Genomic DNA, 13,905 nt, shown 5'->3' on the forward strand with positions numbered 1-13,905 from the left:
TCTTACGTCATTGAATCAGAAAACAATGGACTATGGTCATGTATGTCATCTAATACTCTATCAGATCACTTTTTTTTAAATAGTGCAGCTTACTCAGGTAAGTTTACTGATCAGAACAAAGTGGAATCAATTAGGAAAAAGTTCATACAGGAAAATATCCTTTTCAAAGTTGACTATTTTAACACAGTTAAATAAGCAATTATTTTTTAATCCTTTGAGTTAAAATTGTTCAGGGTGGCCAAGAAAGTCTGGAAACATGAAAAATGTCCATAAAAGCACTTTATTACTATAATACGTTGAATGTGTTGCTCCTCATTATTAATTCACTGTTCATTAAGCTGGGCAAAATTACAATGAACAATGTGCATTAAAGCAAAATTCCCATCAATCATTTTCTATCTGTCATACATTCTGTCAGATGATTTGTGTGTCTAATTTTCATGGAAAAACTTGTACCTTGGGCTTCCCTGGTGGCGCAGTGGTTGAGAGTCTGCCTGCCGATGCAGGGGACACGGGTTCGTGCCCCGGTCTGGGAGGATCCCACATGCCGCGGAGCGGCTGGGCCCGTGAGCCATGGCCGTTGAGCCTGCGCGTCCGGAGCCTGTGCTCTGCAACGGGAGAGGCCACAACAGTGAGAGGCCCACATACCGCAAAACAAAAACAAAAACAAAAACAACTTGTACCTTTACTCCAGAATAAGAAATCAAGGGGGATCAATCTATTAAAAAGATATTAATATTCTCAGACTCTGTGGCCTTCAGTATTTTCTTTTTAAGAAGATTCACCTAGTGCAAATCTTATAAATATTTTTACCATTTAATATGCCCAGACAAAATGGATACAAAAATTAGATAAAACAGAAAACAACAAAAACAGATCCCCTTTGTTTTCAAAACATTTGATGTTTACATCAAAATATTTTGTTGAAAATGAAGTGATTTTTAATCTATAGTTAAAAGATACTATAATGATATTTAGAACATATTACAGATCTGGATTTTTACAAATAGATTTTTATTTAAAACAGGTCTCACACTGATATCAATAAACCAGGCACTCTAGAACAAAATGTGGAGAGATGGCAATTATGCGATGACTTCTTAATACTCCAAGGGAAAAAGATTTTTTCCAAAGTAATCCATCTACAATATTAACCCTTCAGATCTACTCCCCTTGATAGGTTTCAATATTATTTTCTCTTTTATACACATTTACTTTATAATTAACTCCTACAGGAGGACATTTCTGGAAATGTTCCCAGATATTTACAGCCACACTTTCTGTCATGATCACACCATGGAAAAAGTAGGGAACATCCAGATCCTGATGATCCAGGGGTTTCATAATTACCCCTTTGAGGTCAGTCAGAATCATCATCATTCCCAGAACAGGGTCGGTCTTTACATTTGTGCCCCTAGACATGCAGATTGTAACACTACCCACCCAAAGGCAAGTTGTCTTCCTTACTCAGGTTTGCAGGGACACCACTCACTGTGGTAGCTAGAAGAGTCCGTTGCCCCCAGCCCGGACCTGCATTCTGTACTCTCCACAGACACATCGTACTACAGATATACCAGTGGTGCTGATGAAACTTCCAGAAAGCTATAAAATAATGCATGCCAGGCACGGTAGATGAGGATTTAGAAAATGCTAACATCTTCTCTAGGAAATAAAGGTGACATACCTATGTGGCTTTAAGCATTTTTGTGCATTAGCTGGCCCCCTGGATCTGGGAAAAAGCATCTGATTTTGAAGTTTCTCAGCCTCATTCTCTGCAATGAAATCTGAAGCTCTTCCTTCCTTCTCTGAGTCCAGAAGCTGGAATTGATACAGTCTGCTCTCTGTGATTTGTCTCTACCATTTGTTTCCAGTGACCACTTCAACTCAGATATCTCTCAATTCAGGGATCACTCCTAAACTTCAGGAAGAAGGTCACTGCCCTTTTTATTCCCACCACAATTTTATGCTAGTAACCCTTTACAGTGTCAATAAATTTATTTTGTAGAATGTGCCCCCTGGACTCCACCTGCTAAATCTGTTTTTTTGGCAAATCATTTGTTACTTAGCTAAACAAATTTTATAAAATCATATTTCATAAAACTGTATTTTATAAAATGTTACTTTCTTATTTTATAAAATTGGTAAATCCAGGGATTTAGGCTTAATTATTATTTTTAAGAATGTTGGTACTCATTTTGCCAATTTTTCTCTTTTTACATATATCAGAAAATATGTTAAGAACTCAACTGTGAAGATACCACTATTTTTATTTTTTCTCACTTTTTGTACTTAACTTTTATAACAAACCTTTATTATTGCACAGGAAACAAGAAAGTTTGTTCCTTGGAAAACATCAGTCCTAAGAACGTACTAAGTTAAAGCTTAGCATGTTAGATCTGCGAGTAGCCTTGTCTTTTTTTTTTTTTTTTTTTTCGGTACGCAGGCCTCTCACTGTTGTGGCCTCTCCCGTTGCGGAGCACAGGCTCCGGACACGCAGGCTCAGCGGTCATGGCTCACAGCTCCAGCCGCTCCGCGGCATGTGGGATCTTCCCGGACCGGGGCATGAACCTGTGTCCCCTGCATCGGCAGGCGGACTCTCAACCACTGCGCCACCAGGGAAGCCCAACCTTGTCTTTTTTTTAATGATGCTTTTTTCTGAATTGGTTAAAAAAAAAAAAAAAAAAAAAAAAAAAGCCTTAAGGCTTAGGAACAGAAGCAAATTGAGAATTAAGATCCAAATCATTCAAATGAAGTTTGTCAGAACAGTTTGTGTGTGGAGAGGACAGCTTCTAGGCACTTCAGAGAAACCAGCAGGACAGAATTGAGAATAGCCAGCATCTTACAGGGCTTCTCACAGAAATGCTTTAATGCAAAGAGGTGACTGGATTTCACAGGGAGACCAGGGAGAGGATGCAGAGATAATTAAATCACATTCAAGCACCTGTTTACCTGGGAGGTAAGTTCCTTCATATTGTGGTCAGATGCTGTTTAGGGGGACACTGGTGCAGGGGAGGTGTTGGGAGGATGAACTCTTTTCTGAGTGATTTTGCAAGTGTGAAAATTCATCCAACAGAGATGCTAGAAAAATTTGCTCCTAGTAGCGAGCGTCCAACATGATATTTTGGGACAAAAATGTGTATTTGGAAGAATTTTTCACAAAAGAGCAGTGATGGGAGGAAAAGATTCATATGGGCCTGGCTAGTAATATTCTTCCTTCACAGTTTTCTTGTGGGTTCCTGAGGCCTGTTGTGACTGCTTGGAGACCTGGTCCCCAAGCAATGGCCCTCTTTGTCATACTCAGGGTAAGCCAGGAAGTTGCTTGTCTGAAGCAGAAAAGGTTCTCCCTTCCACTCATGTCCTCTTGCTGATCAGATGAACACATGGCATCATCTACAGCTGAGAGATGTTTGTTAACTACCTTTGCTTCATAGGACACAACTCATATATACTCTACAGTAATGTTTATCACTGTCTTTTATAATCTCAAGGTAAGAAGTAATCAGTGTTAAAATCATTCTACTGGAATAACAAAGCACATGATTTTTTTTTCCCTAATAGTGATTGTATTTGTTTGCTAGGGCTGCCATAACAAAAGACCACACTGGCTACTAGGTGGCTTAAACAACAAAAATATATTTTCTCAGAGTTCTAGAGGCTAGAAGTCCAAGATCAAAGTATCAAGTTTAGTTTCTTTGAGGTCTCTCTCCTTTGATGGCTACCTTCTCGCTGTGTCCTCACATGGTTGCCCCTCAGTCTGTGCATGTCTGTGTTCTAATATTCCCTCCTTATAAAGATACAAGTCATATTGGATTAGAGTCCATCCATATAATCATTTTACCTTAATTTTCTCTTCCAAAGCAGTATTTCCAAGTAGAAGTTAAGCTTACTGTACAAGCAATCAGGTATTTAATAAGAGGCATTGCTATGGAGACAAAAAAACAATGGTTAATAACTGAGGCAAATTTCATATCAGTTTTTGAGTTCTGAGGGTAGACAGTTGAGAAGATCTCTAAATGTCAGGGTTAAAGCATCTTTTGTAGTTTGAATGTCCATCAGATGTTCAGGTAAACTTTCTGAGTGGTCCATATAGCAACAGGAACGAAGAAGACTGTCTAAACATGAGCTGCTGTGGAGATTTCTCTGAAGTTTATATTAAGATATCTACCTTCAGTATGCAGGACTTCAGAAAAAAAGGCAGTTTTAGTTTCAATTATTCCAAGTCAAAAGGGTGGGAGAAAATTTGGAAACACTAGTTTGGAGAGTTGTAGTCAGGTAGTGGAGGAAACTAGAAAAATTCAGGATACAGTCCAGTTTTCAGGTAATTAACAAAACTTCAAGGAAAATTAATAGCACTAGAATCTAATATCCACAATATGTATTTTGGTTTCTATCGAAAGATAATTTTTCTCTCTAAAATCACCCTCATTTCTATCAAAGATAGCCAAATTAAGACAAATTTGTTTGCAAAATAAGTCTAGATGCAATAAACTTGGTCTTATTTATATAAGTATAGCCAGGATTGTGACTGACCATATAGGCTTATTTTTTATTTTTATTTTTTGCTTTTATTAAGAGAATTTATTGCCTCTCTCTCCTCCCAATAGCTCAAACATGAAGAAGCAACATCAGAGGAAGACAGACAGACAAATGGCTCTTTGAGTTTGTCCTGCTTGGCATTGGTGAAGGAAGAGGCAGCTTTCTCAAAGTTTTTATCTGCTTAATTGGATGTAGTAGAGAAAGGGAACAAGGAAAGTCGGAGGATAAGTGAACAGGCTCTGCACCTACCAAGGATGTGTTATCCTCCTAATCGTCCCAGTAGGAACATTCCATTCATGTTCTTTGATCTGATCCTTGCATTGGAAGACACTTCTTTTTTTAATCTCTTTTTTTAAAATTTAATTTTAATTTTATATTGAAGTATAGTTGATTTACAATGTTGAATTAGTTTCAGGTGTACAGCAAAATGATTCAGTTATACATATACACATATCCATTCTTTTTCAGATTCTTTTGCCATATAGGTTATTACAGAATATTGAGTAGAGTTCCCTTTGCTATACAGTAGGGTCTTGTTGATTATCTATTTTATATATAGTAGTGTGTATATGTGAATCCAAACTCCTAATTTATCCCTCCCCATACCTTTTCCCTTTAGTAACCATAAGTTTGTTTTTTAAGTCTGTGAGTCTGTTTCTCTTTTGTAATTAAGTTCATTTGTATCATTTTTTCAGATTCCACAGATAAGTGATATCATATGATATTTGTCTTTCTCTGAATTACTTCACTTAGTATGATAATCTCTATGTCAATTCATGTTACTGCAAATGGCATTATTTCATTCATTTTTATGGCTGAGTAATATTCCATTGTATATATGTACCACATCTTCTTTATCCATTCATCTGTCAGTGGACATTTAAATTGCTTTCATATCCTGGTTATTGTGAATAGTGCTGCACTGAACACTGGGGTGCATGTATCTTTTGGAAGTATAATTTTCTCCAGATACATGCCTAAGAGTAGGATTGCTGGATCATATGGTAGTTCTATTTTTAGTTTTTTAAGGAATCCCATAATATTCTCCATAGTGGTTGAACCAATTTACATTCCCACCAACAGTGTAGGAGGACTCCTTTTCTCCACACCCTCTCCAACATTTTTGTAGTCTACAGTTTGTAGACGTTTTGATGATGGTTACTCTGACTGGTGTGAGGTGATACCTCATTGTAGTTTTGATTTGCATTTCTCTAATAATTAGCGATGTTGAGCAGATTTTCATGTGCTTTTTGCCCATCAGTATGTCTTCTTTGGAGAAATGTCTGTTTAGATCTTCTGTCCATTTTTTGATTGGGTTGTTTGCTTTTTTGATATTGAGCTGCATGAGCTATTTGTATACTTTGGAGATTATTCCATTGTCAGTCTCATCATTTGCAAATATTTTCTCCCATTCTGTAGGTTGTCTTTTTGTTTTGTTTATGGTTTCCTTTGCTGTGCAAAAGCTTTTAAGTTTTATTAGGTCCCATTTGTTTATTTTAGTTTTTGTTTTCTTTCCTCTAGGAGGTGGATCCAAAAAGATATTGCTGCTGTGAAAGAGTGCTCTGCCTGGATTTTCCTCTAAGAGTTTTATAATATCCAGTCTTACATTTAGGTCTTTAATGCATTTTGAGTTTATTTTTGTCTGTGGTGTTAGAAAATTGTTCTAATTTCATTTTTTTACATGTAGCTGTCCAGTTTTCCCAGTACCACTTATTGAAGAGACTGTCTTTTCTCCATTGTATAGTCCTGCCTCCTTTGTCATAGATTAATTGACCATGGTTGTGTGGGTTTATTTCTGGACTTTCTATTCTGTTCCATTGATCTATATTTCTGTTTTTGTGCAAGTACCATACTGATTACTGCAGCTTTGTAATATAGTCTGAAGACAGTGAGCCTGATTCCTCCAACTCCATTTTTGCTTTCATAGTATGCTTTGGCTATTTGGGGGTTTGTGTTTCTATACAAATTTTAAAATTTTCTGTTCTAGTTCTGTGAAAAATGCCATTGGTGGGGGCTTCCCTGGCGGTCCGGTGGTTGGGACTTCACCTTCCAATGAGGAGGATGCAGGTTCGATCCCTGGTCAGGGAGTTGGGATCCCACATGCAATGCAACCAAAAAAAAAACAAAACAAAACACACAAAAAACAAAAACATAAAACAGAAGCAATATTGTAACAAATTCAATAAAGACTTTAAAAATGGTCCACATGAAAAAAATCTTAAAAAAAAAATTCCACTGGTAATTTAATAGGGATTGCATTGAATCTGTAGATTGCCTTAAGTAGTATAGTCACTTTGACAGTATTGATTCTTCCAATCCAAGCACATGGTATATCTCTCCATCTGTTTGTGTCACTTTCGATTTCTTTCATCAGCATCTTAGAGTTTTCAGAATACAGGTCTTTTGTCTCCTTAGGTAGATTTATTCATAGGTATTTTTTCTTTTTGATGTGATGGTAGATGGGATTCCTTCCATAATTTCTCTTTCTGATCTTTTGTTTTCAGTGTATAGGAATGAAAGAGATTTCTGTGTATTAATTTTGTATTCTGTGACTTTACTGAATTCATTGATGTGGTATATCACACTGATTGATATGAGCCTGTGAGCCATGGCCGCTGAGCCTGCGCGTCCGGAGCCTGTGCTCCGCAACGGGAGAGGCCACAACAGTGAGAGGCCCGCGTACCACAAAAAAAAAATCATAAAATGGGGCTTTCCTGGTGGCACAGTGTTTAAGAATCTGCCTGCCAGTGCAGGGGACATGGGTTCAAGCCCTGGTCCAGGAAGATCCCACATGCCGCAGAGCAACTAAGCCCATGCGCCACAACTACTGCGCCTGCGTTCTAGAGCCATTGAGCCACAACTACTGAAGCCCACGCACCTAGAGCCCATGCTCTACAACAAGAGAAGCCACTGCAATGAGAAGCCCATGCACCACAACAAAGAGTAGCTGCCCTTCGCTGCAACTAGAGAAAGCCCACACACAGCAACAAAGACCCAATGCAGCCAAAAATAAATAAAATAAATAAATTTATTTTTAAAATCATAAAATATTATAACCATCTTCTTCAGTTTACTTAGTCCCATGTAATTAATTCTTGTTTTGTTTGATCTTTTGTTAGAAGTTTTATGAAACCATCAATTTCTCCATTAGGGTTTTGTAAATTCTTACTCAGTTCAGTGTAATGATTTGAAATTCATCAGAAACTTGTGTTCTAGAATACTTGTTAGATCCTTTTCCATGAATTTCTCTGAACATGAAACACATTTTCAGGAAGCTTTTGTAAAAGCATCTGAGTAAAACCATTGTCTAAGTGATAAAAGACAAATATCCATTACTAAAAATTTGATTCATTCTAATGGAATTGACAAGAAAATTTATCTCTGTGACACAAAACATTTAAGATAATAACTAGAATTATGACTGATAACATTATACTAGGACATATCCAATTTTAGGAATTTCATATACTTTCGAGAACATTTATATTAATAACATTCACCCTTATGATATAACCTAGAGTTTAGGATCATTTATTTAGCAATGCTTCCCATGTAAGTAACATACCAAATAAGCCTAATGACTTTCATAGCTCTCTTTTCTAATAAGATAAAACAAATCTTTTAAGGTGTTCCAAGGGGCCTCTGGAAAACCTGAACGTTATTTCCAGGTCAATAAGACTTCATTTAGAATTTGACTTGGGGGAAAATCTACTTTTTCAAAAATAAAAATGTTTTAAAACACTTTGTCAAATATGATCATATGTCACTGTGAATTAATAGTTAGTTATCAATTTAATCAAAGTGACAAAGATTCACATGTAAATACAGATAGTTAAATAGTGTAAAAAGACTTAGCTCTTTTAATATTGAAAACACTCAGTTTTTCTTCAAAATTATCAAAGACTCATAAAGACAAAATGTACAATATTTGTTTTGCTAGACAGATTACATTAAATGTAAAAAAAAGTCTTTGTTTACAATTTCTCATTAAGAGCAGACCAATAATTAAGAAAATTTTGCAAAAAGAGAGAAAAAACAAATTTTAATTTTCTGCCAGCTTACTTTGGATATTAAAACTCAATCACTTTATTAAATTCATTCCAATCTTAGACCTGACTACACATAAAATTCCTTTCTAAAGATTCCTTTTTAACAAACCTCTTACAACTTTCTCTGTCCATTTTGATTTGTCCCTTGTTCTCTTTCCCATTTAGAAGTTACCAGCTTTAGGACAAAAATCACTTAACAAAGTTTTTACATTAACAAAAACATCTCCATACCTTACACTTTTTCTTACCCCAAAATATATTCTAATTTTCTTATAATTCCTAGTAGCTTTAACCACATATATTATTTACAATTCTTAATCCTTTGAAGCTTTAATTTTTTTGTAAAGATAAAGTTAAAAATTATTAACTGTGTAAGTAGTTTGTGGCTTGGCAAACTTATAAATACATTTCATAATTTCTAGAAACATATTCTACTTCATAGTACAAGCTTTTAATGAAGCACAAGACATGTTTACTAATAGAACCAAACATATTTAGTGTGTAATAAGAGGTCAAAAGTAGGTAAACTTAGACTCGTTCAGCAATTAATATTTCAGTATTTTGTCTTAGTTGGAAATGATCTAGACATTCAATTCATTTAATTTAACTTAGCAAAACTCTAAGGGTACAATTTATCAAAGACATTTAGAAAACTAATTAAGTTGACATAGCAAAAACAATTATTGCTAAAAAAAGTTTACCTAAAAGAATTCTTATCTTATGTCTATTTAATTAATTTGTTCCTAACAATCACTCAGATTACTTATGACAATTTCATAAGATGTTAAAGTAGTGTTAGCCATCATCTTAAATTATTATTATTATTACTTTTTTCTGTGAAATTTTGTAAAAGAGATAACATGAGCTTATTTGACTTTTAGTAAAACTACATAGCATAAAGCTATTATACTTAATGCTGATAACTCTTAAGATATGTCTGTATTAATTAAACCATTAAACCTGAACTAGATTTTACTTGCCAAAAATTATCCTAGATCATGTGAATTTGAAAAATATTTGTATTCGTTTTTGTTATATTTTTGAGAATTTTTATATTGCTTGTTGGAATAAATTAAGTTTACTCACTCAGATAGCTACAGTCTTTTATTATTTATGGAGAAGACTTTTAAGTCTTCTTGCCCTTTAAGTGTACTTGCCCTTGATAAACAATTTGAAGGAGACTGTGATTTAGAGTTTGAGCAAGAGAGGGTTTTTCTGGTGGTTTTTGTTTAAAAAAAAAACCTCTTTCCTTTTTTTTCTTTAAATTTTAGTTTCAGGTTCTAACAATTGAGATAATCTGGGCTCAGTCTCAGGCAATGTGGCTGTGTTTACATTTCAAAGACATGGTAAGATTTATAACTTTAAGGGACAGAGAAAAAAGTGTAAATTTTCTTCTGTGAGTTTTGGAGTGTATTTTTCTATTATCATAAGTCTCAGGGTAATTATTATTTTAAAAACTTTTTCTTCTTAAGTACAGGACAATTTTGCTCCAATTAGCCTCAACTTTTATAATATCTGCAAGAATTTGAGAGGAATAGGTTTCAGGGTTGGTGAAGATAAATGGGCCTTGACTTGTTCCTAAGTTGCATTTCTGGTTTTGTAGAGATTTGGAAGACAAAGATAATTGTTTCTATTAGCTCTTGAATATTGGCTTCCAACTGATCTTTTCCTAATTATTTGTAAGAGGGCCTAAGGAATTGCTGAGGAGATGGGGCAATTTTTAAAATTTTTCTTAAAAAGGGGAATTCATGTTGGATCTTTAATTTCTGTTATTTCATCTTAATAACGATTCCCTAAGGCTAGCTGTTATACATTATTTTTCCTTTCAATTTGATCCTTCCATAAATACCAATATGACAGCTGTTTATGATGAGAGCTCTCAAAAAGGGAATCTTTTAAATACAGCAAATTTAAAGGATCCATCATCTGGCCATTGAGGAGTAAGACCTTTCATTAATTTCAAATAGTGACTCAAATCAGTAAGCCTTTTTATGGAACGACCCAGAGGTAACTTTTCAGGCTTAGAATAAATCCTTACCATGGATGAAATAAGCATACTTTCAGATGGAGAGGGCACGGATGATATAGCCCCTATAATGTGAAAATTCATTTCCAAGGATAACCTAAGAAAGCAAAGGCCTTCATTGCACAGGCAGTAAGGGTGGTATAATGCAAACTGTGTCCCTGGTCTCTCCTGGGAACTTGAGGCACCTCTGATCCCAAACCTACTAATCTGTGACATCAGGCATATGCTGCTGGAATGGGACTTTTCCAACACTAACAAGGCAATGAAGGTTGAAACAACAAAGGCCCCTTATGGACTGGGTCCCCTTAGGACAAACTCCTCTGACAGCTGGCACAACAAGACTAGAGTGTGCTGTTTATGACTTTGTGTCTCAGAACCCCAGTCAATTCAACTGGTTACCAGATGCACCCCAGTAAATACACCATCCAGATGGTGGAGACCAGAGAGAATATTCTCACTGGACAGAAAGCCAAACTCTCAGGACACAGAAAAATACAGAAGGAAAAATCTCATCCAGTTTTTATATAGAGGACTGACAGCAAAGTTTGTCTTAATAGGCACTGGACTGGAGAGAACTGTCAACTCACCAGTCTGTGAGGCTGTCTCAAACAGCAGGCTTATAGGGCCTATGCCTGTATTCTGCCCTATGGTTCTTTCTTCTTATGAAACATGACTCAGGAGACAGAGACAAAGAAGAACAGTGACTGTCTCTGGGAGGAAAGGATTAAGAAAAACTGAGATGAGATTACTCATTTCCAAAAACCACATTTTCTATGTCACAAGGATCTTGCTCCATAAGTATTTTCTTCTGCTAATCTAAATTTAGACATAGAGAAAAGGAGACTCTTAAGCACTTTCCCTCCCACCAGACCTTACAGGCCTGGGAAGTTGAGGAGATAAGAAATTTTACCTTCTGCTGGCCTTTGTCCTGTGTCCTAGGATCTCTCAGCTGCAGCAGTCTTGTGGTGGGAAGCAGGGTTTAGCCAGCCTCCTGGTTGTCTTGTCAGCTGTTGAGGAGGAAGAAATGTCCCTGCCAACCTTCTTGAGTTAAAGAAGTCACAAGGTTTATACAGCCTTCTTGACCCTGCATTCCCTATCTCTGGTGCTAATGATGTCTTTCTACCTCCTGGTACAGGGAGGGCACCATTCACATGAGATATTAATTTCCTGCTTTCATGGAGACAGATAGGAAGGTCAGTGTGTCTCTCTTGCATCAGTCATTTCTTCAGTAACTTTAATTCAAAGGAATATTCCACTGAGGCATATTTTGGAGCATCCTGCCCTGGGCACCAACAAAGTCAAATGGTTTAGAGAGAAAGCAAGTCCCTTTGTCAGCAGTGACCTGTGCTCATGGTGATTGTTATTCCATCTCCACAATACCATTGGGCTGGGTGCTCAAGAAACAGAGCTGTGAAAACATGGCTCCTGTCTCTTATAATTTATAGTACCAATGTTTCAAAGAAAAAATTTTATTTAGTGCCTCCTTTGTGTTAGACAATAATGCTGGTATATTTTCAAGATATACAAATAATAGAAAGAGACATGTATGGCACTTGAATTGTAGTGAGACATTAAAAATTTCCCCCCCCAAAAATCTTTTTCTTTATACTTATAAGAAAAAAAAATGTAGATTCATTTTGGATAAGATAAAGAAAATTTATGAAGTGATAAATCTAACCTGAGAAAGTAGAAAAGAACACAGTACACAGGCTCTGAGCATCCTACTCACAGAAAATATTGTCCTGTTCTTTTGCAATATGGGCTTGTTCCCCTGTCCCTCTGTCTGTCTCTTCCCCTCTCTGTTTCTGCCCCTCTTCTCTCTCTCCCTCACACATACACACATTCACTCCCCTACAAAAAAACCCATTGACTAAATGCTAATTGGCAGGCACTGTGCTCAAACTGAGGCTACAGTGGTGAGTTAAAAACAGAGATCATTTTTCCATCCTCATCAAACGTATATTCCAAGATGGAGAAAGTGAATACTAACCAAAGAGTCACACAACCATAATATTGCAACCACAACTAACAACCATAACCACTGAGTTAAGCTAAGCAAGCCACTATTGTCAGCTTTCTCTCAACCCTCAGTAGAGTGTGTTCCACTTAAAGGCCTTGAGTAAGTCACTATTCTGTTGAGAAAATCCAGGAAATTTCTCAGTCTTCCACATCTGAAATTATGCAGTTTGGAATGTCAGGAACAAGAGTGAGGGGAAAGGTCATTCAGAACTGCAACTAACCAGTTTCTCTCTTTCTGACTGCTGCAATAACCTCCTGGTCTATCCTGTGTTTACTCCCATTCCTCTGGCCTGTTCACAGAGCTGCCAAAGTGGTCCCTTAAAATTTAAGCCTGATTGTGCCACTCTACACTCAAAATCATCCAGTGAATTCAAGTTAATTACAATAAATCCAAAGTTCTCACCAAGGCCTCAAAGTCCTTTTTGATCTGTTCTCCCCTTCTCCCATGTCTCTCTTGGCCTCATTCCTACCACTCTCCCCCTTGTTTTCTGTAATCCAGCCAAACTTGCTTCTTCTCCAGCTTTTACTAAAACACTACTTAGTAGACAAACAATTTAATTTAAATTGGGCAAAAAATTTAATAAGACACTTAACCAAAGAAGATACATGAATGGTAAATAAGCAACATTTTAAAATGTTCAGCATTATTAGTCATCAAAGAAAAATTAAAACCACAATGCAAATAACTTCACATCTACTAGAATGACTAAAATTTAAAAGATTGATAGCATCAAATGTTAGTAAGGATGGAGAACAACCAGAAGTCTCATACAGTCCTGAAGAAAATGTGAAATGATGTACTACTTTGGAAAACAGTTCGGCATTAATACAACCCCCTAATTTCACCCCCTAGGAATTTAAATTAGAAAAATATGTCCACACAAAATTTGTACATGAACGTTCATAGAAACAACTTTATTCATGATTGTGAAACTGAGTAGGATCCTGTGGGGCCTTCCCAGTGACAGACTCCCAGTGTTCCCTGCTTCTTGTTTGTAGAACAAAGCTTTAGTCTCCTAGGCCTCCCTTGATTTCCAGAGAGCAGTTAATGATTAGAGAACTGACAAAATTCAGAAACAAAGGAAAAGCAGTCAAGCAAGAAAAGTAACAATAGATTGAAAAACAGTGTTGTCTATATCCCTTTCTCCTCAAGGGATATAGATAACAGTCTGACACATATCCTTGATGTGGTGCTCCAAGGACAATGGTGCTTCAAGGACAAAGGACAACCCTCTCTGAAAAAGTGTCAGCGTTACACCCCTTATCAGACCCTTA

The 13,905-nt window shown here is 36.4% G+C and overlaps 1 long non-coding RNA gene across 1 annotated transcript in view; it reads right to left on the reverse strand.

Moving 5' to 3' along the window:
* Positions 1-13,905, reverse strand: part of LOC307070015 — a 114,806-nt gene that overhangs the window by 21,573 nt on the left and 79,328 nt on the right. The window lies entirely within an intron of this gene.

The sequence above is a fragment of the Hyperoodon ampullatus genome, assembly GCF_949752795.1.
Source record: "Hyperoodon ampullatus genome assembly, contig: scaffold_529, whole genome shotgun sequence".
In the NCBI taxonomy this organism is placed as follows: Eukaryota; Metazoa; Chordata; class Mammalia; order Artiodactyla; family Ziphiidae; genus Hyperoodon; species Hyperoodon ampullatus.